At 43.4% G+C, this 27,134-nt stretch overlaps 1 long non-coding RNA gene across 1 annotated transcript; it reads right to left on the reverse strand.

The window, feature by feature from the left end:
- Nucleotides 1-16,817: 16,817 nt before the first annotated feature.
- On the reverse strand, nucleotides 16,818-23,920 carry LOC121824428 (uncharacterized). The gene is made up of 3 exons (XR_006066329.2): nucleotides 23,577-23,920; nucleotides 21,765-21,949; nucleotides 16,818-17,661 (listed from the first exon to the last, which is right to left on the reverse strand). It is a non-coding gene; the product is annotated as an uncharacterized LOC121824428 (long non-coding RNA).
- Nucleotides 23,921-27,134: the final 3,214 nt, after the last annotated feature.

Raw genomic sequence — 27,134 nt, forward strand, 5'->3', positions numbered from 1 at the left:
GTGATTCTGCAACAGCAAGACCTGAACATCCCAATGCATATGAAGCAGAAGAAAATGACCTTAAAAATAACCTTATGAAGATGATAGAAGCCCTTAAAGAGGAAATGAAAAATTCTCTTAAAGAATCAAGGAAAAGACAAACACAAAATTGGAAGAAATCAATACATCCCTTAAAGATAGCCAAGAAAAAAATAATCAAACAGGTGAAAGAAATAGTTCAAGACTTGAAAATTGAAATAGAGGCAACAAAGGAACCACAAACTGAGGATGTTCTGGAAATGAAAAATCTGGATAAACAAACAGGCACTACAAATGCAAGTGTAACCAATAGAATACAAGAGATGGAAGAGAGAATCTCAGGCGCTGAAGACTTGATAGAGGAAAGAGATTCATCAGTCAAATAAAATGTTAAATCCAACAAATTCTTTTTTTTTTTTTTTTTTTTTTTTTTGGTTTTTCGAGACAGGGTTTCTCTGTGTAGCTTGTAGCTTTGTGCCTTTCCTGGAACTCACTTGGTAGCCCAGGCTGGCCTCGAACTCACAGAGATCCGCCTGCCTCTGCCTCCCAAGTGCTGGGATTAAAGGCATGCGCCACCACCGCCCAGCTAACAAATTCTTAACACAAAACATCCAGGAATTCTGGGACACCATGAAAAGACCAAACCTAAGAATAATAGGGATAGAAGGAGAATTCCAGCTCAAAAGCACAGAAAATATATTCAACAAAATCATGGAAGAAAACTTTCCCAACCTAAAGAAGGACATGCCTATAAAGGTATAAGAAGCTTACAGAACACTAAATAGACTGGGAAAAAAAGCCCCTCACCACATAATAATCAAAACACTAAGCATACAGAATAAAGAAAGAATATTAAGGGCTTCATAGGAAAAGACCAAATAATATAAAGGCAGACCTATTAAAATTACACCCGACTTCTCAATGGAGGCTCTGAAAGCCAGAAGGTCCTGGGCAGATGTTTTGTAGACACTAAGAGATCACAGATGCCAGCCCATACTACTATACCCAGGAAAACTTTCAATCACCATAGACAGAGAAAGCAAGATACTCCATGAAAAAACCATATTTAAACAATACCTATCCACAAATCCAGCCTTATGAAAAGTACTAGAAGGAAAACTCCAACCCAAGAAAGTTAACTGCAACCACAAAAACACAGGCAATAGATAATCTCACACCAGCAAATCCCAAAGAAGGGAAACACACATACACTACCACCACCACCAAAATAAAAAATAACAGGAATTAACAATCACTGGTCATTAATATCTCTTGATATCAATGGACTCAATTTGCCTATAAAATGACACAGGCTAACAGAATGGATAGGAAAACAGGATCCATCCTTCTGCTGCATATAAGAAACACACCTCAACTTCAAAGACAGACATTACTTCAGAATAAAGGGTTAGGAGAGTTTTTTCCAACCAAATGGACCTAGAAACAAGCTGTTGTAGCTATCCTAATATGTAGATGTAACCAACCGTCTTATTAAATAAGAAACACAGAAACAATGTAAAAGAGAAAGCCGAGAAGTCAGAGCTCAGAGCTAAAATCTCACCCTTCCTCCTGCTGTCCCAGCTTCGCGAAAAGAGACCTACTTCCTGTCCGTTCGTATTTTTAAAGTATGTTGTTCTGCCTTCTCATTGGTTGTAAACCCAAACACATGACTGCCTCGTCACTGTCTGAATGTACAGCCCCCTAGGTCTTAAAGGCATATGTCTCCAATGCTGGCTGTATCCCTGAACACACAGAGATCTTATGGGATTAAAGGCGTGTGCCACCACCGCCACACTCTTGCTATGGCTCTAATAGCTCTGACCCTGAACACACAGATATCTATGGGATTAAAGGCGTGTGCCACCACCGCCACACTCTTGCTATGGCTCTAATAGCTCTGACCCCCAGACAACTTTATTTATTAACATACAATCAAATTAATATTTCAATACAAATCAAAATAATATTTCAATACAATTAGATTACCACCACATTTCCCCTTTTCTATTTTAATAAAAAGAAAAAAAGCAAAAGGTTATGACTAACAAAAGAAAAACTATATACAAAAGTACAATAACTATATACAATATATACAAGTAATAAATACCTAAACAGGTATTTGACGAATCAGAGAAAATAATTCCATTATCTATCCTATTTTGATAATTCCAAGATGTATCTAATGTACTTTCTATCCTAATTAATTTTCAACTATAACTAACTAATCTTCAACCATAACTAACTAATCTTCAACTCCCTCAGAGACCCAAGAAGGGAATAATATTAGCTAACAAAAATAAAAACAGGAAGTGCATGCAAGCAACTTCCAAAAAAATTTTGTGAGTTGACAGAAACAGCCAGCTGCCTGGGCAGTCACCTGAGGTTTCTCCGCAGTGTTGGGGCATCATCTTCAGCCTATAGGCTTAGTGTATCTGACAGACTCATTTGTGAAGTAGGATGTACACAAGGTCAACAGTTCAACCTCACATTGGGTGAGAGCAGTCCATGTACCAGAAACACCTGAATTCCACTAGTGTCCTGTCATGATTCAGGATTTTAAATTCTGGAAATTGTTGACAGTTTTTTAATTCAGCTGTCCATTCTTCTTGGCTGTGTATATATGGCTTCATCTCAGCATCCCCTTCTTCTCCACATCCCTCTATTAAATGCCAGTCTACTTTTGAGAGGCATGAGCTTTCAGCTGCTGTTCCATTGTACAACAGAATCCATCGGCCCTCTGCCTGTTAAGCTGCCTTCGAAGAAAAGGGCACCGTACCTTTTCCGGATGCGAAGGCCACTTCAGGGATGGGGCCATATTGTCCTGGCCTCAGAAGATGCCTTTTGATAAAGCCATAACCACACTTGTTTTGGCAAGAATCAGTAGTCCCTTGTTTCGTGATCTGTCTGTCCATTTTGTCCTGTTGATTCGAGGATACTTTGTTGTCCAGTGGCTAACTTTTGCCAGAATGAAAGTTGACTCCATATGCAGTTTCTTCAATGCCCATATTTTCTCTAAAGTAGATTGGTACTGCCAGGAGCCGACATGTCTCAAAAAAGAAAAATTTTCTAAGTTGTTAAAACATTTTAAATGCCATATTCTGTAGATCTCTGAAGGGTTTGAAGATGACCTGTCTAAAACATCTCTGCTCAATTTTTAAAACATATCTAATATGACTACAAGTTCTATGATAATGTCTAACTACTAGCTTTCATTTCTTTATATCCTAATAGTTGATAATAATAACATTCAAGGATCAGAAATTTGCATTACATTGTTAAATGGATGGAATAAATACAATTAGAAATATACATATAGCATTTTCTAACAATATCAGTTTCAAATTTGTGTACAATATAAAACAATTCAATCCAATGTAAAGTATTTAAAACTAGTAATTGTCTTTCTCTTTTCTTTCTTTCTCTTTTTTTTTTTTTTTTTAAACAAGAACTTTAAATCTAATCTCCTTTGCTTAGCCTTTTTCCTAACCCTTGACAATAACTTGTAACCAACCCCCCTAAATACTGAAAATTATCCCAGACCCAGAACCCATTAAAAAGACCAAAAAACCACCTGCCCCACACCACCTCTTTGGGAATGTGGGCGTCGTATTCTTAAAATTGCTTCCTGCTGGGTATGGGCGAAGTTTTCTTTATCCTGAAAGAAAAATTTTAGGTTAATTGTCAAATTCTAAGAGAGGTAACTATATCCTTCACTATCCAGTCTGTGTATAATGCCAAAGTTCAGGGTTTATCTCAAGTCCTTATTCAAGTAGTCTTTGAGACTGGATCATCTCAGCTAGTCATCTCAAAATTGCTCTGAGCACCTTGTAGTTCAAAGCTGATCTGTGGATGATGTTTGTCAGCTTAATGATATTATTATTGTCCACGTGGAATTGTTGTTGTTGTGGGGCCCCATCTTCTTTCTGGAGACTTCAGTTGATGTTAGGCCTGGCCATGATTTCCTGCAGAAAACTGATAAGAGACTCGAACACAAAAACATATATATGCAGCTAGCCTTTTTTCTAGAATTAGTTAGTACTCTATGTGACCATTCATATCTTAACAAAGTTTAAAATATATATATATATTAATCTTGTAAATTTTGATATAAAATTTATACTTTGAGAAAAGTTTAAAGAATCAGAATAGAATCAAAGAGTTGAGATTAGTAATAGAATAGTCCCTTAATTAATTTTGCTTTTGTCCTGTACCATAGCAGAAGATGGCTCTTATTCTGGCATGATACAGGGAGTTTGCATTTTCCTTTTAACAACATGCTTGATTTTAAAGAAGGAGAGAGCCATTCTCCAACTCCAAAGTCAGCTTTAAATTTTAATTGAACTGGGACTGTTAGAAGACCAATAGTGTTAAATCTTTAGAGAAAAGCAGAAACAAACATTTAGGAAGACATAAAATTTTTTTAGATAATATATACCCATACACCGTTTCACTCTGTTTCTTGGGATAGATGATTTGTCCCTTTTCTTCAGTTGTCTCATTTGTCCAGTGTTCTTCAGATTCCTTAACCTTCATTCTCCTAAAAGACAAAAACAAAAACCTTTCCCCAAGACTAATTTTGGGGATGTTTCCTTTTGACAAGTTATTATCTGATTAAATGAAAAGGCATGTGTTATTGATACAAGTTAGTTTAAATTGGATGTTCATGCTGGTTGATGAACTATCACCTCCTCTAATTAAGAGGTCTCTCTTGTTCAAATCGAACCTTTATCAATTTTGATGGTACCCACAGCTTATCTTCTCCTGTAGAAACAAAAGCAAAACCACGTCCCCAATGTAATACATACCCTGGTTTCCATTCTGAGGTCAGCACATCCTTAAAGTATATAGGCTGATTTAATTCTGTAGTTTTTTCTATTATCCAATGTCTCTCTGCAGCTGTTGTTCCTTTCTCATTGGCATTCAGAAAATTCAAAGTTAGAAGAGCATTATGCAGTCTATTTCTGGGGGTTTTTGTTACCCATTTCTGTTTATTTAGCATATCCTTTAGAGTTCTGTTTGATCTTTCTATAACTGCTTGACCTGTAGGATTATGTGGTATGCCTGTAATATGCTTTATATTGTAATAAGCAAAAAACTGTTTCATTTTAACAGAGACATATGATGGAGCATTGTCAGTTTTGATTTGTGCAGGTATACCCATGATGGCCATAACTTCTAGCAAATGAGTGATTACAGAATCAGCTTTTTCAGAACTCAAAGCAGTTGCCCATTGAAATCCTGAATAAGTATCGATAGTGTGGTGTACATATTTCAATTTTCCAAATTCTGCAAAGTGAAACACGTCCATCTGCCAGATTTCATTTCTCTGAGTACCCTTTGGGTTACATCCTGCTGGTAATGGCGTCTGATTGTAGAAGGAACAAGTAGGACATTTCTTTATTATTTCTTTGGCTTGTTGCCAGGTTATGGAAAAATCCTTTTTTAAACCTTTACTATTGACGTGATGTTTTTTATGAAATTCTGAGGCCTCCAGCACATTTCCTATCAATAATTTATCAATCTCATCATTGCCTTGTGCTAGAGGGCCTGGCAGACCAGTATGGGATCGAATGTGAGTTATATATAAAGGATGATTCCTTTTCCTGATTGTATCTTGTAATTGAATAAATAGTGAAGTTAATTCTGAAGCATCAGGGATAAATTCTGCAGTCTCAATATGTAACACCACTCTTTCAGCATACTGAGAGTCAGTTACTATGTTGAGAGGTTCTGAAAAATCCATTAATACCAACAGAATAGCATACAATTCTGATTTTTGAACTGAATTATACGGACTTTGAACCACTTTACTTAAATTTTCTGATTTGTAACCTGCCTTTCCTTCTTTGTTGGCATCTGTATAAAATGTACGAACTCCAGATATGGGTTTTTGCCGTACAATTCGAGGCAAGATCCATTCAGCTCTCTTTATAAGATCAATTCTATTGCTTTTGGGATATTTGCTGTTAATTTCTCCCAAAAAATTACTGCAAGCTCTTTGCCAAGGTTCACTTTCTGTCCATAATTTTTCAATGTCCTCCTTAGTTAATGGTACGACAATTTCTGCTGGGTCTATGCCTGCTAATTGACGAAGTCTCAATTTTCCTTTGTAAATCAAGTCAGAGATTTTTTCCACATAAGTTTTTAATTTTTTATTTGGTTTATTTGGTAAAAATATCCATTCCAATATAATATCTTCCCTCTGCATTAATATTCCAGTAGGAGAACGCCTAGAAGGTAAGATAACCAAAATGCAATCCAGCTTTGGATCAATACGATTCACGTGTCCTTCATGCACTTTCTTTTCTACCAAGGCTAATTCTTTCTCAGCTTCAGGTGATAATTCTCTTGGACTATTTAAGTCCTTGTCACCTTCTAAGGTTTTGAACAAATTAGTCAGTCCTTGTCACCTTCTAAGGTTTTGAACAAATTAGTCAGTTCATCATTTTTTACCCCAACAATAGTTCGTAGATGAGAAATATCTCCAAATAATCTTTGAAAGTCATTAAGAGTCTGTAGTCTATCTCTCCGAATTTGCACCTTTTGGGGTCTAATTTTTTGTAGCTCTATTTTATATCCTAAATAATTAATAGAATCTCCTCTTTGTATCTTTTCAGGAGCAATTTGTAATCCCCAGCGAGGCAAAATTTTCTTTACTTCTTCAAACATTATTTCTAAAGTATCTGCATTTGAGTCAGCTAGTAAAATATCGTCCATATAATGATAAATTATAGATTTAGGAAATTTTTTACGTATCACTTCCAATGGCTGTTGTACAAAATATTGGCACAGAGTTGGGCTATTCAACATTCCCTGTGGGAGGACCCTCCATTGAAATCTTTTAACCGGTTGAGAATTATTATAAGTAGGCACTGTAAAAGCAAATCTTTCTCTGTCTTTTTCTTGTAAGGGTATTGAAAAGAAACAGTCTTTTAAATCAATAACTATGAGAGGCCATCCTTTTGGTAACAGAGTAGGCAAAGGCATCCCAGATTGTAGAGAACCCATTGGCTGAATTACTTTGTTAATTGCCCTAAGGTCTGTTACCATTCTCCATTTACCAGATTTCTTTTTAATAACAAATACAGGAGAATTCCAAGGGCTGGTTGATTCTTCAATATGCTGAGCATTTAACTGTTCTTCTACCAGCTCTTCTAAAGCCTGGAGTTTCTCTGTTGTTAAAGGCCATTGCTGGACCCATACAGGCTTGTCTGTTAACCATTTTAAAGGTAGAGCTGTTGGTGTCTTTGGAAGATCATCAGTTATTGTGCCCTGTTCTTGTATAATATGGATGGCTGGTGACCACTCATTAGAACAATATCTTCTAATATTTCTCTCAGTAACATGTGCTAGTTTATGATTTGTTTCTGAGATTGGAGGGATGTTAATCTGAGTATTCCATTGTTGCAACAAGTCTCGACCCCACAGGTTCATAGTTATGTTAGCCACATATGGTTTTAATTTTCCTCTCTGTCCTTCTGGACCTATACATTCGAGCCATCTTGCACTCTGTTTCACCTGAGATAATGTCCCAATTCCTAACAGTTGAACATTTACCTCCTGAAGAGGCCAAGTTGGATGCCAAAATTCTGGTGCAATTATGGTAACGTCCGCACCTGTGTCTACCAGACCAGACAACAAAACACCATTTATTTTTATCGTTAATTTTGGTCTTTGTTCATTAATAGAAGTTTGCCAAAAAATTTTCTTTATGTTTTCTCCTGAATTTTCTATTCTCTCTGTTTCATCATTCTGACCAGCATGATTTATTCCAATAGGCATTTGGTTATTTAATCGCTCTCCAGAGCAGGCATTTCCTCTATGGCTGCCGGAAAGGTTTGAACTGGATTTGCACTGGGGGCCTGCCTGAGGCCCCTCTGGGAGTTTCCCGAAGACTGAGGCAAAGGATTACCCTGTCTGTCCTTTGTTGATCTACATTCGTTGGTCCAGTGTTTTCCCTTACCACACCTTCTGCATACTCCAGAAGGAAGGGGCATTCTGTTGCCATTATTCCTTGAAGAAACATTGTTTCTGGAAATGACCTGTCTACAGTCCCTTTTCAAATGTCCTTGCTTTCCACATCCAAAACATCTAACACTCCTCAAACCTTTTGAAATTACTTCTCCTACCCATGTATCATCATGCTCATCAGCTTCAACATTAATTGTTTCTCTAATCCAATCTTCCATAGGTGCAGATCTTGCCCTTAATGGCCTGATTATTCTTTTGCATGCTGCATTCGCATTCTCAAAGGCCAAAGATTCAATTATTGCCTTACCAGCTTCTGAATCCGAGACCGTTCTCTTTACTGCTGAAGCCAGTCTTTGTAAAAAATCTGTAAAAGACTCTTTTGGGCCTTGCTTCACCTTTGTAAATGACTCAGATTTTTTTCCTGGTTCCTCAACTTTGTCCCATGCATTCAAGGCTGCCGTTCGACATAAAATTAGGGTTTGGACATCATATAAACATTGTGCTTGTGCTGAAGCATATTGGCCTTCGCCCATAAGCTGATCCTGGCAAACTTGTACTCCTTTATCCCTCCATTGTTTTTCTATGTTTTTAGCCTCCTCCTTAAACCAAGTCAGAAATTGAAGTCTCTGGCTGGGTTCCAGAACACCTTGTGCGAGGTCCCGCCAGTCCTGTGGTACTATCCTATTATATGTTGACCAAGTGTTTAACATTTGCTTTACATATGGGGAATGCATGCCATAAGATACTATTGCCTCCTTAAACCTTTTTAAATCCAACATTTCAATTGGAGCCCAAGTATTTTGTGTAGCCATTTGATCAGGCATCTGCTGTACTGTTACAGGATAAATTAAGGGTGACTGTGTGAAAACAGGCTTTCTTTCTGCAACCTTATGATCCCGACTTGAAACAACTTCACTGTTAATTTCTTCTGTCTGAATTTTTACAGGTTTAACAAGTTCTTCTAACGCTGTTATCCTGGCACTTAAATTGACTATCTTTTTAAATATTAAAATGTGGATTATTATAGTGATGAGGTGCATAATTCCACCAATACTAATATTATATAGTTGTTCCATTGCCAGACTGCCTAAAATTTCGAACAAAAACCAATTTTCTTCCAATGTACACATAAAACCCATTTGTTTTTTAATGTGGAAAAAAATTCTCTTTTAGATAGTTTCCTTTAAAATATCTGATATATTATGACTTACCAAATCTGCGTAGAACAGTAGAAATCCGAGGGGATTTTCAAAGCAGCCACCTAGTGTCCCAGGTGTAAATCCAGAGAGAGAGAGAGAGAGAGAGAGAGAGAGAGAGAGAGAGAGAGAGAGAGGAAAGAGAGAACGCACAAGAAAGCGTAGCCGGCTAAAGCTTAAATGCAGCCACGTGTTCCCTCTTGTGCCGAGTCAAGGCTTGGGTCTGGCTTCCTTAAGCTCCGACCACGTGCGTTGGCTTTACGGGCAGGTCTGAGTTGTTTGTAGCACCGGCTTTAGGCAAGCTGCTCACAGACCTAGGCCCGGGCTAGAAGTTGCTACCCGGACTAGGACGCCAGCAGCTCGGACTAAGAAGCCGATCGCCGCCGCCGCCGTGTGCCGCCGCTGCCGCCGCCGCCGCCGCCGCGGGCTGCCTGCCGCCCTTGCGGGAAAGCGGACCTGCCGCCAAGCCAAGCAGTTTTTAATGGATTCTTGTCACGTTGGGCGCCAGATGTAGATGTAACCAACCGTCTTATTAAATAAGAAACACAGAAACAATGTAAAAGAGAAAGCCGAGAAGTCAGAGCTCAGAGCTAAAATCTCACCCTTCCTCCTGCTGTCCCAGCTTCGCGAAAAGAGACCTACTTCCTGTCCGTTCGTATTTTTAAAGTATGTTGTTCTGCCTTCTCATTGGTTGTAAACCCAAACACATGACTGCCTCGTCACTGTCTGAATGTACAGCCCCCTAGGTCTTAAAGGCATATGTCTCCAATGCTGGCTGTATCCCTGAACACACAGAGATCTTATGGGATTAAAGGCGTGTGCCACCACCGCCACACTCTTGCTATGGCTCTAATAGCTCTGACCCTGAACACACAGATATCTATGGGATTAAAGGCGTGTGCCACCACCGCCACACTCTTGCTATGGCTCTAATAGCTCTGACCCTGAACACACAGATATCTATGGGATTAAAGGCGTGTGCCACCACCGCCACACTCTTGCTATGGCTCTAATAGCTCTGACCCCCAGACAACTTTATTTATTAACATACAATCAAATTAATATTTCAATACAAATCAAAATAATATTTCAATACAATTAGATTACCACCACACTAATATCTAATAAAATAGACTTAAAACTAAATTTAATCAAAAGAGATGAAGAAGGGCATTTCATATTTATCACAGGAAAAATCCATCAAAATGAAGTCTCAATTCTGAACATTTATGCCCCCAATACAAGGGCACCTGCTGTGGGATGTTCTGTATGGCATATGTGTTGCTCTGATTGGTCAATAAATAAAACACTGATTGGCCAGTGGCTGGGCAGGAAGTATAGGCGGGACTAACAGAGAGGAGAAAAGAAAGAACAGGAAAGCAGGAGTCACTGCCAGCTGCCGCCAGGACAAGCAGCATGTGAAGATGCCAGTAAGCCACAAGCCACATGGCAAGGTATAGATTTATGGAAATGGATTAATTTAAGATATAAGAACAGTTAGTAAGAAGCCTGTCACCACCATACAGTTTGTAAGCAATATAAGTCTCTGTGTTTCTTGGTTGGGTCTGAGTGGCTGTGGGACTGGCGGGTGACAAAGATTTGTCCTGACTGTGGGCAAGGCAGGAAAACTCTAGCTACATGTTGAATCTACTAAAAAGCAATTACTAGCCTCAAATATTTTACATTGGTATAGATTTTTGTATATTATACAAATTTAAGGTTATTTTTGTTATAACATACTGTATATATATTTTTACTCTTTTTTAAAGTATTATACCTATAAAACTCATTTAAAAATGTAAAGTTCTAGTCCTTGAAAGCTATTATTACAAACTATTTAGGATAATTAAGAAATGCAGGTTAGCAGTTAGTCATCTATAACAATCAAAGTTATAGTCATGGTAGGTATATTTTCAAGGTTAAACAGAGATATATTTTAGATAGATGGTCTTCAAACACTTCAGAGAGCTAGAGAATATGGCATTTAAAATATTTTAATAACATAAGACTTTTCATGACAGTAAGATACATCTGCTCCTGGCAGCACCAATCTACTTCAGAGAAGAAGATGGGCATCAAAGATCCTCCATATGGAGCCTACTTTCTTTGTGGCAAAAGTTGGCTACTGGAAAAGAAACTGCCCTTGTCTTGACTGCAACAATATGTCGTCCAAAGTGGACAAGCATGACACAAAAAAAGTGACTGCTGAACTTTGCCAAGACAAGGTAGGCAAGTCCTTCAAAATTCTTGCCTCACAGAAAAGTCTGTCAGATATTCTAGACCTGTAGGCAAAAGATGGATGCTCAACATTGCAGAGGAACCTTGGCAGCCAGCTGTCTCTGTCATTTCTATAGTTTCAGAAGTTTCTTGCTCTGAACTTCCTGTTTACTCAGATAATATTTTATCCTTCTTGGGTCTCTGATGGGGGTTGAAGACTGGCTAGTTATACCATTTTCCTTGTTACCAAAATGAGAAAAGAAACTTACAAAAGAGATGTTGAGATACATAAAAAGCTTAAGTTGTTTATATAAAAATTATTTTAAGGTCAAAAAGGATATTTTTAGACTGATAATACAAGTTCTGATAGAAAGTGGTTTAGGTGTAAAACTTTGGACTCACCTAGATAGGATAGATAGTAGAATATTTTCTCAGAATTTGACAAATACAAATAGACTGGATTTGTGAATGTATATCTTACCTGATAATTGTTCTTATTTTATATAGTTTTACTGTGTTAGAGTTAAAAACCTTTCTTTTTTATTTAGACAAAAAGGGGGAAATGTTGTAGGATATTTGATCACACTGTGAAACCCTGAGACTGTGTTAATAAAATCAACCTTGGATCAGGGACAGAATCAGTGATTAGTTGACAGGAATTAGCCATAGAGAGTATGGAGGAGCCAGGAATTCAGACAGAGATGCACAGGAAGGGGTAGGTGTAGACGAATTGCTAAACGACCTTATTAATAAAAAACCCAGAGCCAGATATTGGAGTTAAAACCTGAGAGATCAGAGAAATAGGAAAAGCCACAGTCCACCTCACCTCACTAGCCCCCAGTCTCCAAAGAGAGCTACTTCCTGTATACCCACGCCTATATGCCTTTCTGTTCTGCCATCTTATTTCCTCTCTCTGCCCAGCTACATTACTTCCTATCTTTCTGTACAGACTTCCAGACCTCTATGGTTAGGGCTGGAATTAAAGGCGTGTTTCACCATGCTTGGCTCTGTTCCCCAGTGTGGCCTTGAACTCACAGAGATTCGGATGGATCTCTGCCTCCCGAATGCTAGGATTAAAGGCATGTGTGCTACCATTGCCTGACTTCTGTGTTTACTATAGAGGCTGGCTTTTCCTCTGATCCTCAGATAAGCTTTATTGGGGTACACAGATAAAATATCACCACAGGTAGGGAGGGACTAAGAGATTCACAGTCTCACAGTCTTTTTTGGTTTGGAATGAGTGGAGGGAGGCACGCTTGCTGGGTCTCTGGACAAAAAGGAAGGTCAGTTCATTGCTTCTCAGCTTCTCTGATCCAGCAAGTTTTCACCCCAACATCTTACCCCCGAGTCTTCACTGGTGAATAGAACATTTTAGTTAAAAACAACACACACTGTGGTTTGAATATGAACCCCAGAGTTCGTTAGTTGAAAATAATCCCTAATGCAGCAGTGTTGGGAGACAGGGCCTAAGAAGAGGTCATCAGTGTGTGAGGACTCTGAGGTCAGGTCACATTATCCAGGATGTGGGCTGGTTCTCTAGAGAATGTTGTGTCCAGGGGTATGGGCAAAATAATGGGGTGCAAACCGCAGTCTAAAACCAGAAGCAAAACTTTATTCCAAAAGATTTGCTGTGGGGTGCAAAAAACTTATCAGCTACCTGAGATCACAGCCAGAGTTCAGGATTCTGTGACTGTGGCAATTGGAAGGGGGTTATGGGCCCCTTTTTATAGTAAGGGGAAAGTATTAGGCATGGACAAAAGAAGTTTCACAATTTTGAAGTTAAACTTTTAGAGACAAATTGCTTTTTAAGATTTACAATTTTCCATTAACAAGGTTTTTGAGGGTTTCAGCTAATTGATATTTGTGTATCTCTGAAGTCTTTCCTGACACTGCTAACTGATGTTTGCCCCTGCAGCGTGTCCTGACAGCTGGGTTCCCATAGCGGGGGAACACAAAACAGTGCAGAGCAGCTTGTCACGTGGAACTCACTGAAAGTTAACTTTGGTTTCAGTAGTGAATGGTAGGGAGTATTCAAGAATAGCTAGCCCCTGGTCTGCAGAGAGCAATCTTTAGTTAAAAACAACAAACCTTTGGGTTGCTGACAGAGCTGCCCATCATAAAACAGGGAATGGCCCAGTTAAAGGGTAATCCCCATTTGCTGGCAGAGCTGACGGCTGTCGACTTCCATCTCTCAAGCTCACAACTTTTTATTCCTATATTTCTACCTTATTCCTACATTCCTGGACCTTCAGAGAATGGTTTGTTATCAGTCTGGTCCCTGTCTGTCTGTCTTTCATGTGCTTGCTGGCTTACTATGTTTTAACAAAACAAGAAGGTCCCCACCACATGGCCCCTTGATCCTGGGCTTTCCACCCTCTGGGCACATGGAGCAAATAAACTTCTCTGTGTGTCATTTACCCAGCTGAGGAATTCTGTTAAAATTCAAAAGTCAAAGCCCCTTACAGGAGAGACAAGAGGAGCTAAGGAGCTTGCCGATGGCCAGGTGTGTGCTGCCCAAACCACGGCTCTCCTCCGTGTCACACCAATCCCAGGTCTGTGTTCCCTTGCTGGCTCCTTCTCTTCCTGGTTGTGGGGTCATAGACCTTACCGTGCCCCGCCCATGCCCCCTTCCAAAGCTCCGTGAGTACAATCCAAGCCTCTTGACTAACTCACGCCTTCCCTCTCCTTCCGTCTTGGGTGCCAGGATGCTTGCAGCTCCGTCTTTCGTCACGCCCTTCCCTTTATCTAGAACATCTCCTTTCTGTTTTTCTGCTAAATGGCAGTGTTTAGCCTTAAGACCTAGCTCTTCAGTGCAAGCTTCTTGTTGTCTCCTTGTAGACAGAACTCATGCCTGCCGGTCACCACAGTGAGGGTCCCCGCGGTGCTGGCGAGGGTCCCCTCAGTGCTGGTGAGGGTCCCCGTGGTGCTGGTGAGGGTCCCCGCGGTGCTGGTGAGGGTCCCCGCGGTGCTGGTGAGGGTCCCCGCGGTGCTGGCGAGGGTCCCCGCGGTGCTGGTGAGGGTCCCCGCGGTGCTGGTGAGGGTCCCTGCGGTGCTGGTGAGGGTCCCCGCGGTGCTGGTGAGGCCTCCCTCACAACTTTTCCTGCAGACAGAAGGCCTGCCTTCTCACTTCTCAGCTGTAGGCCTCACAGCCATTCAGAGACCCCCGACACCTGATTTTTGTGGGATGTTGTGCCTCTCCCAGTTCCCCTGGGCCAGCCTGGGAGTTATCCAAAGAAGCGGAGGTCATGCGGCCTCTGGCCAGATGGGGTAATTCTGCCAGATCTTGGGTAGTTCCGCAGAGGCGCAGCAGAGGAGGGAGGGGGACCAGGGATTTCCAGCTGCAATGTCAGCCACACATATTTTCTTCTTTCTCTGGTAAGAAAAAACCTCCTCTCCAGGACCCTCTCACAGGGCCACACCTCATCTGTGTTTCTATCTTTCCTGCAGCCATGGCAGCTTTTCCCACCCTGTGAGAGAAAGGGAGAAAAGGACCAAGAGGAACGTAGAGGACGAGGGCTCATGACTGACAGAAATCTCAGCCACTTTATCCCTCTGGGAATATCCGTTCTCCTTGATTTCCCTGCAAACACACTGTGAAGCCGCAGCCTTCGTGGGAACTCTTGCCCTTTCGTGGGAAATGTTCCCCAACACAAGAATTTCATATGGTTTAGCCACTGAGTCCATGCCAAGGACAGCAGCATGTCGACACAGGGCAGAGGGCAGATCTGGAAAAAGGAGGACTGGAGAAACCTCCAGACACTTGTGTTTCTAGAAATTCCCTGGTATAATCTCCTTAAGGGGTGCCCGTGCTCTGTGGGGACATATCTAGACCCACCCTATGACCTCTCTGATCTTTAGGGGAGTCAAACCAAGTATAAGAGACTCTCTTCCTCAAGTTTGCCCTAGAAAGGGTAAGAGTGTGGCAGTGCATGTCTTCCATCTCAGAACCCAGGAAGCAGAGGCAGGTGGATCTCTGTGAGTTCAAAGTCAGCCTGAAGTGCATAGCGAGTTCCAGATCAGCCAGGGCAACACAGTGAGGCACTGTCTCAAGTAAAGTAAGTAAGTAAGTAAGTAAGTAAGTAAGTAAGTAAGTAAGTAAGTAAGTAAGTAAGTAAATAAATGTAAAAGATGAGACCTCATGGAAATTTCTGCATTTTTATACCCCCTTGAGTTTGTTAATTCTGTGTGATCCACAAATATCACCTAAGCTAGACCTTTATGGTGCCCAGGCAATGTGCCAGGCTCTGGGTTTCCCCCATAGAACAGTAAAGTAGAAACTTCCTGTCTTCAGAGTTGAACTCAAAACAGCACAATGTCACTTCTACTTGCCAATGGTCCAAAGGAAGTCACAGGACAACCTAAGTCCCAGACAAGTGGGAAGGACTCCTCCTCTCAGGAGGAAGAGTGCTAGGCAGACACAGGTAAGAGGCGACTGGAGACGTCTGTCACACCAGAATCCACTGGGCCACTTTATGTAAACTGCCCAGCACAGTAGTTTGGCCTTTGATAAATGGTTACCAATTATAATACAAATTGGAAATACATATAGGCAGGACTAACAGAGAGGAGAATTGAGAAAACAGGAAGGGAAGAGAAAGACCTGCAAGCCGCCGCCGCCATGATGAGCAAGATGTAAGGTACCGGTAAGCCACGAGCCATGTGGCAACTTGTAGATTAATAAAAATGGGTTAGTTTAAGATAGAAGAACTAGATAACTAGAAGCCTGAGCCATTAGACCAAACAGTTTAAATAATATAAGAGTCCAATGTGTTCATTTTGTAAGTGGGCTCCAGGACTGGTGGGGTTGGCGAGAGCTGGAGAGAAAATTCTCCAGCTACAAATATGTAGCAAATATTTTACTTTTCCTAAAAATGTTGAACTTCTCCACTAAGAAAAATCATCTCTAGTCAGGAGAGGTGACTCAGAGGGTGGAGTGTTGCCAAGCTAATGACCCGAGTTCAATCCCTGTGTCCCACATAGTGAGAGAACCAACCCCCACAAGTGGTGTTCTACACACACACACACACACACACACACACACACACACACACACACACACACTAAATGTAATTTAAAATATTTAAAGACGGGCTGGAGAGATGGCTCAGAGGTTAGGAGCACTGGCTGTTCTTCCAGAGGTCCTGAGTTCAATTCCCAGCAACCACATGGTGACTCACAACCATCTGTAGTGAGATCTGGTGCCCTCTTCTGGCCTGTAAGCATGCATGCAGGCAGAACACTGTATGTGTAATACATACATACATACATACATACATACATACATACACATACATATATACACAAACATTTAAAAATGCCCCGGCTAGCAGGGCTTCAACAAGTTCTCAACCACCCTAAGGACGGAATGATAGGAACAGGAGACACAAAGGAATACACCAAGACAAGATTCTGATCAAGGTGCAACTTTATTTTTCTCCAGGAGGGTTTATATAGTCCCTGCAGGATGGGGGGAACAAGAAGCTGTTATCTGCATAGGGTGGGGCAAGCTAACAGGATGTTTGTGTAGGATGTTTATGCAGGATGTTTACAGGGTGAAAATGTCAAGGGCTCTGACTCAATGTCATGTTGCTAGGCAACCTGTCTGTAAGATGTTCTAGTTCCCTGACTTATGGGGGTCTGTATTTTTCCACTAACTAGAGATTCTGTCCTTGTCCCTGACATCTCCCCCTTCTTAGTAATAATCTAAGGGCCAACATAAACCAGGTTCGAATGGTCTAAAAGGAGGGCTCTGAAAGAGGCTTTGCATGGAGGATTACAGAGGCCCTATCGCTCTAAAGGTTGTGAAAAGGTCCGAGAGGGAATGTCTCTCCAGACTCAAGCACCAGGGGTGTCCCCATAGTGCGGGAATCAATGGACCATGCAGTTTTTTGAGGGAGCGGAAATGGATAAGCGCAAGGCTGCTACTGCACAACTGCTATGCAACAGGGCATATAATCCAGGCTCTCAGGATTTTGGGGTACCATGGTCCCCAGCCTGTGCAGTTCCAGCTGCACTCCAATCATGCCTTGAGTGAGCCTTTTTCTCACACACAGGTGCAGCCTCCCCCGAGTGAAGGGGTCTGTGTGGGGCATCTCATCAGGGGAAATTTCAACCCTGGAGTCCTGCATATCAAGGTGGTGGTAATGAACCTGGATCTGCCTGGCCCGCAGGTTTGTTATTTGGCTTTGGATGAACCGAGTGAGCCAGGAAAGTACCCATGGCCCAAAGGCAAGGACCAGGAGCAGGCCTGCAACAGGTCCTAGGAGGGAAGAAAGAAGGGTCGTTAGCCAAGGGGAGTTTGGAAAACCAATTCTAGAACCACCCAAGCTCGTGTTCTTCTTTTCTTTTTCTCTCTTTCTAGTCCATTTCTAACCTTAGCCATACTGTCCCTGACTACCTCGGTGTGGTCTGTAAAGAAGCAACATTCCTCTTTGAGCGCAGTACAAAGGCCACCCTGTTGTAGAAAGAGGAGATCCAGGCCTCTCCTGTTCTGTAAAACTACCTTAGCTAGGGAGGAAAGGATTGACTCAAGGGAAGAAATTCCCCATTCAAGTTTGGCAATATCCTCATCTATGGAGAGTCGAAGTTCAGAGTAATGTTGGTTGGACAGGACCAGAGAGGCAATCCCTGTGCCTGTTCCCACTGCTCCAACCCCCAGAAGGACTGCTAAGGTGATGGCAGTAACAGGCTCCCGTCAAGGCAGTCGTCTCGGTGCAGCTTCTCTTCCTAGAGATCTAGGAATTGATCTGAGGACTAATAGGTTAGTCTAGGTGGAAGGAACCTGAGTGGCAACACAGTGACATGACCCAGTGATCTGCAGGTGCACTGCATATGATAGGATCGGTGGGCTTCCTCTGCCATCAGTGTTACAGGATTTTTTAAAAGAGTATCATTGTAAGCAGAAGGTTAGAATCAACTGAGCGAGGAAGATTTGGGTCTACGGCATATGCATGTGCCTAGTAAAAGGCATCTTCTACCATTGCACCAATAAGGATGATGAGGGCTCCTGCGCTGACCATCCCTGCTCCTGCTCCCGCTCCCACTGCTGTACCCACCGGTCCTTCATGGGTGCCCTCTCTCTGCTGCTGCCCTGTTTGCTGTGCTACCTGCCAGCCACAGGCCGTGTCAAGCTGGCTCAACGCAGCTATGACCACCTGTGACACCAAGGCCAGCAAGTCCGACAAGCCTTTCTGACACTTTGGATGAAAATTCAGCACTGCCCTTGGAAACATGGCCCCTGCTGTCAGACTGGATTTGTGACAAGCAGTGTCCCTGCTCAGCCCAGAACATGATTGACCATGGGACTTGTGTGCTGTGTGAAAGGTCTCAAACACAGTTTGCTGTAAAGTTCCCACTGTCCCCCCACAGGAACTCTGAAAAACCAACATAGCATTATTAATCAGTAATAAAGATCGTTTCCCCATCTTTTTTCTTTTCACGTGCCATTCTAACTGACACGCTTGCTAGAGCTCAGCCAATGGAACTCCAAGGAAAGGGAACGGAAGTTGGTGACCCACATACTACGTAAGCTAAATCAACAGCCATTCTTTTCATAAAAGGGTGGGGCAGAGTGATAACAGAGCTACAGGGCTGGTGGAGGTTGCTGTGGGCGAGGACAACAGCCTGGAGGGACAGCATTTGAAACAGAAGAAGTTTCCTCAGGAGAGGGGCTGTCTCTCCTGGGCAGATCAGGTATATTTACAGCTCTAACCAGGAATTCTAGTAACCATCTGGGAGCAGAGTGTATCTCTTTATGGCACCATTAACAGGATTTAGTCTTTCTGTGACGATCAGCAATGGTGTTAATGCTGAATGTTCTCCTACCTCACATCATGAGAATCAGAAGGCTGCTGGCCTTCTCAGACTTTCCTTCTTTCTGTTGGCCTTTCTGACTCTCTCTTCCTGATGAAGGAGTTGGCAGGTGCCAAGGTGGAAAGGCCTTCCCCTCCATGCTCCATGGCCCCACAGGCTTCCCTCCCTCCAGTGCCACCAAGACCTGACCCCCCACAACAGCAAGCATCTGGTCCTGCCAGCACTTCAGTCCTGGGAACTACTTCCAAGGCTGGTTCTGACTCCCTTCATAAAGACAAACCATTGCCAATACCTCCTACATTTCAAGATCTTCCACCATCACCCCCTCCAGACCAGCCTTACTCTGTTGGAGCAGAAACACGATCTCAGAGATGGCCCCTGTCTTGTACACCAGGCGATTGCCCGTCTAGAGACAAACTACCCCCTGCCTCCTCTAGCCGCCCAGGGGACTCATGATTACCTCGGCAAATCCTGAAAGTACCAGTAGCTACCCGAAGCCCTAGTGATCCTTGGAATGGAAGAGAACTGACCAATCAGCACTCACTTCCATTTTCATTGCCTTCACAAATGGAACCTAGAGGAGATGTTCCTAGACTTGGAAGCACATTTAGTCTGGATACTTCCATGACTATGAATAACAGTCCAATAGCAGGTCCAGAGAGTGAGTACCCAAAAATCAAGCCTTCCTCATCTGCCAATGCCATTTACTCTCTGGCTGCCAGGCCTCTTCCTGTGCCAAAACTTCAAAATAGGTGCCCTTGTTACCTGCATTCTCTACCCAGTGATGGCCCTTGTTGCAGCGGGGGCAGAGAGTGGAAGGCAGGGGCCTCATAGAGGCGGCCTCCTGGGCCTGCTGGGCTAAGGGCGCGAGGCTGTGACCTTTCTGTGGGCATTCCCTAGCGAAATGTCCCGGTTGTTTGCAGAAGTAACAGGTGCGGGCCCCAGGCTGTTGTGAAGCCCTCAGGGCGCCAACACCCGAACAGAGTCTGACATATTCAGACAGGTCCGCTCTGTTTTTATGAGGGCGGAGGACTTCCTGGCAGGCAGGGTTTGTGTTTTCAAAGGCCAAGTGTTTAACAAAGGTGTTTTCGTTTTCACCTACCCCCCGAACAATCTCTCAGCTGCGTCATTTAAGCGAGAGACAAAATCGCTGAAAGGCTCATCAGGGCCCTGACGAATCTTTGCCAATGAGGTGGTAGCTGAACCCTTTTGGGGCAGGCGTTTCCAGGCCCGGACCCCTGCGTTTTGAATCTGGGCCAGGAGGCCAGGAGGCCAGGAGGGAATTTTGCCTGTGCTGCATTTGTATCATAAGGGGGGTTGCCGAGGAGTTTCTTTAGTGTCCAAGTTTTTGAGGACGGCTGTTCAATATTTTTTTGAGCAACTTCTCGACAATTTTCTGTAAATTCTGTTTTCCAGAGGACAAAGTCACCCCCAGAAAGAGCCGCACGGGCAAGAAAATACCAGTCATTAGGGGTCAACCAATGTTTGCTCTGGTTTTCCACCAAGGCTAATGTAAAAGGAGCCGTAGGACCATACTGAGCACAGGTGGATTTCAGCTTTTCAATAAGGCAGAAACTTAATTTGTGATAAGTCTGTCCTGGTGGGGGGTCCTCTGATGACGGCTCCTCTTCCTCTTCCTCCCCTCCTCATTTTGGTCTTCCAAACCCTCTGAGGAGCCGCTCTGGCAGCCGCCTCAGATGAGTCCCCAGAGGTCTGGCTCCGGGTAACAGGAAATGCCAGGACAGGCTGAGGCTTAATTTTTGATTTAATAGATTTTTGAGATGGTTTTAGCAAGCCGGGAGCCACCACTTCAAGGTCGAGGTCTTTTAAGTTCTTTGTCAAGAGTTTTCAATTCCCTTAAAAACTCAATATGTTCCCTGCGAGCCTGGAGGGCCCATCGCAATGAGCTGAGATCTGGGACGGGGGAGCCAACTCATCAAGAACGGGCCCCAAAAGTGGGAAGATGGAGAAACATAGGGAGGGGGCATTGCGGAACGGGGAACCGGTGGAGATTTTTGAGGTGGTTTAAAAGGGCCCAGGGACTCCTGTTTTAAGGGGAGATTTTTGCAGGGGGGCCAGTCTGGATTGTGGTAACGGGCCACCCCTTTTTCCAGGGAAGCCTCCTCAGTGGGGTCTAGAAGGGAGTTAGAGGTAAAATTATTAACAGAGGGATAAAGATGGGCAGGAGCAGACTCCTGAGGATTCTTAGGTTTAAAAGTCATAAGCATCCCCTCTTCCATAGAGCGCAGGTCATGATCCGAGAGACAGACCGAAGGTGGATGAGAAAGCACTTGGGGCGGCGGGGGGAGAGGGGGGTGTCTTACGGCAGGTAGAGGGGGAGTGGAAGGCTTGTTTTAAGATTTTTTTCTCCTATATTAATAACCTCTTGTATGTCAGAGGGATGTTTATAGACCCTAAGAATGTCATTAATAATCAAAACGGCTTTTTTTTCTTTACCCTTGTTCCTTGTGTCTTGAGGGGCTCTTTTAGGCCAGAAATGAATAAATCTCATGACGAAGTTGCCTGTCCCATGGCTCATCACTTTCTTACCTGTGTCATCTCCGCTCTCCTCTGGGATCGAGTCCTGAACCGGGCCATTTCAGGGGGATGCAACAACTTCACCAAGCCCTTGGTCTTCCTCCGGGAGACGACGTTCCGAACCTTAAGAGGTGGTTCAATCCACTTTGGGCGCCAGTTGCCCCGGCCAGCAGGGCTTCAATGGGAACTCGACCACCCTAAGGACGGAATGATAGGAACAGGAGGCACAAAGGAAGACACCAAGACAAGATTCTGATCAAGGTGCACCTTTATTTTTCTCCAGGAGGGTTTATATAGTCCCTGCAAGGTGGGGGAAGCAAGAAGCTGTTATCTGCATAGGGTGGGGCAAGCTAACAGGATGTTTGTATAGGATGTTTACAAGGTGAAAGGGTCAAGGGCTCTGACTCAATGTCCTGTTGCTAGGCAACCTGACCATAAGATATTCTAGTTCCCTGTCTTCTGGGGGTCTGTATTTTTCCATTAACTAGAGATTCTGTCCTTGTCCCTGACATAAAAATATTCAAAGACAAAATCATCACAGATTGGATTGTTTTATATTGAAAACTATCACACACCATATTGAAACCCATTCGATTACACCAATCATCAAGCATTTGCCAGCACTTCAGGGTGCAGTCTCTGTTCTCAGCGTGGGGATCAGTGGAGGCAGGGGGTGGGGCGTGGGGTAGATCTGGGGTACTGTTTTTAAAAGCTCAGCACATACCACTCTTCCACAGGACCCAGGTTTGATTCCCAGCACCTACATGGCAAATCAAACGACCCATAACTCCAGTTCCAGGGGATCTGATGCCCTCTTCCTGCCATGGGTACCAGGCACACATGTGGGGTACTTACATACATGTAGGTAAAACACTCATACACATAAAATAAAAATAGCAAATATTTTAAGAGAATTGTTAAAGGGAAAAATGAAGAGATAGGAGTTGTAAGTAATGGGGAGGAGACACCAAACTCTTTAAAGAAGTTTGAATTAAAAACTTTTAGTATCGCCGGGCGGTGGTGGCACATGCACTCGGGAGGCAGAGGCAGGCAGATCTTTGTGAGTTCGAGGCCAATCTCACCTACAGAGCCAGATCCAGGAAAGGCACAAAGCTACACAGAGAAACCCTGTCTCCAAAAACCAAAAACCAAAACAAACAAACAAACAAACAAAAAACCCTTTAGTATTACATACCAGTTTTATAGTTTCCTTGTCTCTGAAATCAGAATGACAATATCTGTTGTATCCACAGCAAAGTTTGCAAAATGCCAGTTATTTAACACAAGTAAAGTTTATGTCCCTCCTGCAACACATCCACTCTGGGTCCACATTCCTGTCCACGACACTAGTCTCCAGGAGTTGCTATAGCTTTCTGGGGAGTTTTGTTCTCAGGGTACTTCTCTATTAAAGTGACTAAAATACCCACAGCAAAGGAGGCTGGCTGCTCCCATGCGTGAGAAATGGGTCACTCATGCACATTGCATTGGCCAGAGCAAGATGGAAACAAGTAGCTTCCAGAGAATGAGCAGGAAGTCAGGAAGCAGGAGACTCCCTGCCAGAAGGACAGGAAAACCCAACTTCCTTGTGAATAGCTGGGATGTCACTGTAGAGGGTGGCTGGATGCAGAGAAGCCAAGATGTAGTTGAGAAACACTCAGCTAGGGGGCTGCTCAGAGGCTCCTACGCCCCATCAATACCAAGCTTCAACTCAGGGGCCCCAGACAAAACAGTAACTATCAGTAAAGCACCATGCTTTAATATGGAAAGTCACAGCCACTTGTCAAGAACATCTCTGTGTTCTGGTGTCAGTACTTACTGGCTTACCTTGGCTTCAACTGTCTTCAGGAAGGACATCCCTGGGTGGGAGACATTCTAACCATGTGTAGCTCTTATAGCTGTTCTGTATTAAATCATTCATTTTCTGCTCAGACTGTCTTTGGAGACATTTAAAGCCATGCACCATTTTCTGGGCCTATGGGGTCTATTGAGAGGTAGCTGGTACATTTCAAAATGTTCTCAGGGTTCCTGGGAAAGGCTGCAAAATAATTATCCTGACTGATACTGTAGGGAAAAGGGGCTGGCTAAAGAAACCCACCCTGACCCTGGAGCCCAGAAATAGGGAAAGATGGCTCCGATTAGGGCAGAAAGAAACACAATTTGGCTCAGTCAGATCACTATCTCTGCCCCTGGCCAACTGACTTGTGAAACCAACCAATCACAGAGCAGGATAGTAGAACCCTCGACCCGGGGTTGACTCCACCCCCTAGACTTCCTGTGTAAACCACCCTGCCTAGTCAGTTAGAAAAAAGGCTGTTCTCTCCACCCTGGTGGAGGCAGCCCCTCTCCTGGACTCCTCCTTCCCAAATACATCTCTTTCTCAAAAGAATTTTTTTGGGTGTGAAGATCTTCATTCACTGGCGTAGAGAAGATCCTTGCTGAGATGTCCCCTAGTGGACAAAACAAGGGAGAGCTGGAATAGCAGGGCAAGGAGGAGCTGAAGAGAAGATCTTTGCTGAGACGTCCTTCAGTGGGGGGCGGGGGGGGAGAGAGAGAGAGAGAGAGAGAGAGAGAGAGAGAGAGAGAGAGAGAGGAGAGAGAGAGAGAGATATCTGGGACATGTTTTTAATTTCCACCTGACATAACCCTTATCTGAGACAAACCTCAAGGCACCTGTTTTCTTTATTAGTTTGGCATTCAGGAGACACAGGTGATCAATTGCTGAGGGCATCTAACAGTAATAGATTGTTATATTAAAGTCTGTTTTTTGCAGAGTCCAGATGAGTGTGTCCTCCCCCCCCCCCCCCCCCCCCCCCCCCCCCCCCCCCGCCCAGGTAAAAATTTTTTCTAAAGTTCCTCTTCTGCCTCGCCAGCACCTTTTCAGACCCAAACAGTCACAGAGCCCTAAGCAGCGGAAGGCGATGGACAATTCCCAAAGCAGTGGAGGACAATCCACTACCTCAGGTCATCTGGCTACCCCAAAAGTTAACTGATGCCCATAGAGTCAGCTGGAAGCAGTTTTGGGAGACACAGCACCCCCATTTCAGTCCAACCACCATTTTTAAAATAAACAAAGAGTCTGGAATGTTAGAATTCTTGGCCACTCCTCCAGCTACATGACTGCACATGTGCTGTCCAATAGCCAGGCAAGATGCTTAGTCATCCCAGGGACTTACGTCCTACGTAATCTGTGTGCTGTATGATCATGTTATCTATGCATGTGTGTGGCATAGCTATGTGAGCCCATGTGCAGGGGAATCTATAAAAACGGGTTTCATCTATTCCTCCCCACTTCCTGCACAGTCTTTCCATAGGCCTAAGCACACCTCTTCTGTTCCCTTCTCTTAATAAACTCTTATAGTTGGTTTTGTTGTACCTCGTGGCTTCTCTCACATGGTAAACAGTGTGACTTAATGAATAACATTGCACCAAATAGTAAATAACAGCAAGCTTTAATTAAATACTGTTCAGGTTGATGGACTCTGGCCAGGTCCATCTCTGATTTCCCAGAAAATGGCCCCGAGTCATGGTCTTCAGGGCCTTAAAGTATTTCCCATCAGGTCCAATCAGGGGCAAGCTTACATCCTGACATAGTTCCTGCCTATGAACTTCCTGCCCACCTGTGACCAAGCACATCCGGTGCAGATGGGTCAAACAAACTTGTTTAGGGGAGTGAAAGCACGTGGCTTGTTATCTCCCATAAGTAATAATCTTCAGCATTCCAGGAACTCTCTGTCCTTGGGCAAAGGGCTTGCAGATCAGAGGCATTTTTGTTTCCTGGATCTCTAAGGCACAGTAATTAAAACTTAAAATGTAACTTTGGCTCCCACAGTGTTACGATTCTTGGATTACATGGCACCTAATTCGTCTCACCTCTCAGATGGCCTCATCTCTGTGGAGTCCTTCCACACATGCCTGGGCTGACCTGTGGTTCTTGTGGATGAACAGAATGAAGGGCACTCCAGGGGAGTGGCGTGTGCGTCTTCCTGGCCAAGACTAAGCAGCTCTAGCAGGTCCCATGTAGGCCCTTTTAGGGGTCCCAAGTGGTCCAGACAACAAGACTAGCTCAAAACTACGGGAAGAGAGGCCACCCTATCCCGTGTCTTTGCTGAGCCTTGCCTCCCAGCCACCCCAAGGGAAGAGCAGGAAGAGGGGCGCTGACACAGAACTGTCTAAAACATTCCCGCCCTGGCATCAACTGTAGATGGGAAAAACCTCAACCATGGCTGGAAGAAAACCTGACCAGACAACCCAAAGAAAAAGAAGAAACAAAACAAAACAAAACAAAAACAAAACCACTAGTTTTTGGCTGGACATGGTGGTGCATGCCTTTAATCTCAGCACTTGGAAAGCAGAGGCAGGTGGATCTCTGTGAGTTTGGGGCTAGTTGGTCTACAGAGTGAGTTCCAGGACAGCCAGGGCTACACACAGAGAAACCCCGTCTCACAAAACAAAGAAAAACAAAACAAACAAACAAAAATCCCTAGTTGTTTTAAACTTCTTTCTTGGGGCCAGTGAGACGGCACAGCAGGTATGGGTGACTGCAGCCCAGCCTGAGGTTCTGAGTTCGAGCTCGGGGAACCACAGGTTGGAAGGAGAGAACCAACTCCGGAAAGTTGTCCTCTGACCTCCACACACATGTGGGATGCACCCCACCCCCAATAAATACAATAGAAACCTTTCAACAAATGCACTCTCTTTCTCTGATGTAATAACAAATTCACAATAAAGATGTAAGAATATACAGTACTCCTAACTCCTACTACCGAATGTGGGTGCAGGAGTCAATATGATCAAAGTCCATTATACATATGCATGGAAATGTTATAATAAAATCCATTATTTTATATAATTAATATGAATTAATAATTTTTTTAAAATCTCAATTACCTTTCAGACAAATTGCCCAAATGTTAACATCTCCCAAGTCCCAAATGTGGATTCAGTTGCAAACAGGGTACTTTTTTAATCCTACATGTATCTCCTAAAATAGAAATTTTATCTTGCGTTTGCATAGTACAATCATAAAAATCAGAAAATTACATTTGATGGTATACCTCATCTATAAACCTTGTTCAGATTTTTGCCAATTGTCCCCCAATGTCTTTATAGCACAAGAAGATCTTGACTCATGCATCATATTCTCACATTTCCTCCAGAGCTGCCTCTAAGCTGGGCCTGGCTCTCGGTTTTCTTTGCCTTTTGTGAGAGGAACTCTTCTAAGAGTGCCATCCATTTAGAGTGCCGCATGTTCTTCAGCTCTGGTTTACCTGGTGTTCCGTTCCTGATGATCCTGGATTTGGATAGTTGGTCCTGGCGATGTCTGATGGTTGTAGAATTGTGATTATACTCAGAGTGACACCTTGAGACCCCGTGAGCACCCTG

This window comes from Peromyscus maniculatus, chromosome 20 (assembly GCF_049852395.1).
Source record: "Peromyscus maniculatus bairdii isolate BWxNUB_F1_BW_parent chromosome 20, HU_Pman_BW_mat_3.1, whole genome shotgun sequence".
In the NCBI taxonomy this organism is placed as follows: Eukaryota; Metazoa; Chordata; class Mammalia; order Rodentia; family Cricetidae; genus Peromyscus; species Peromyscus maniculatus.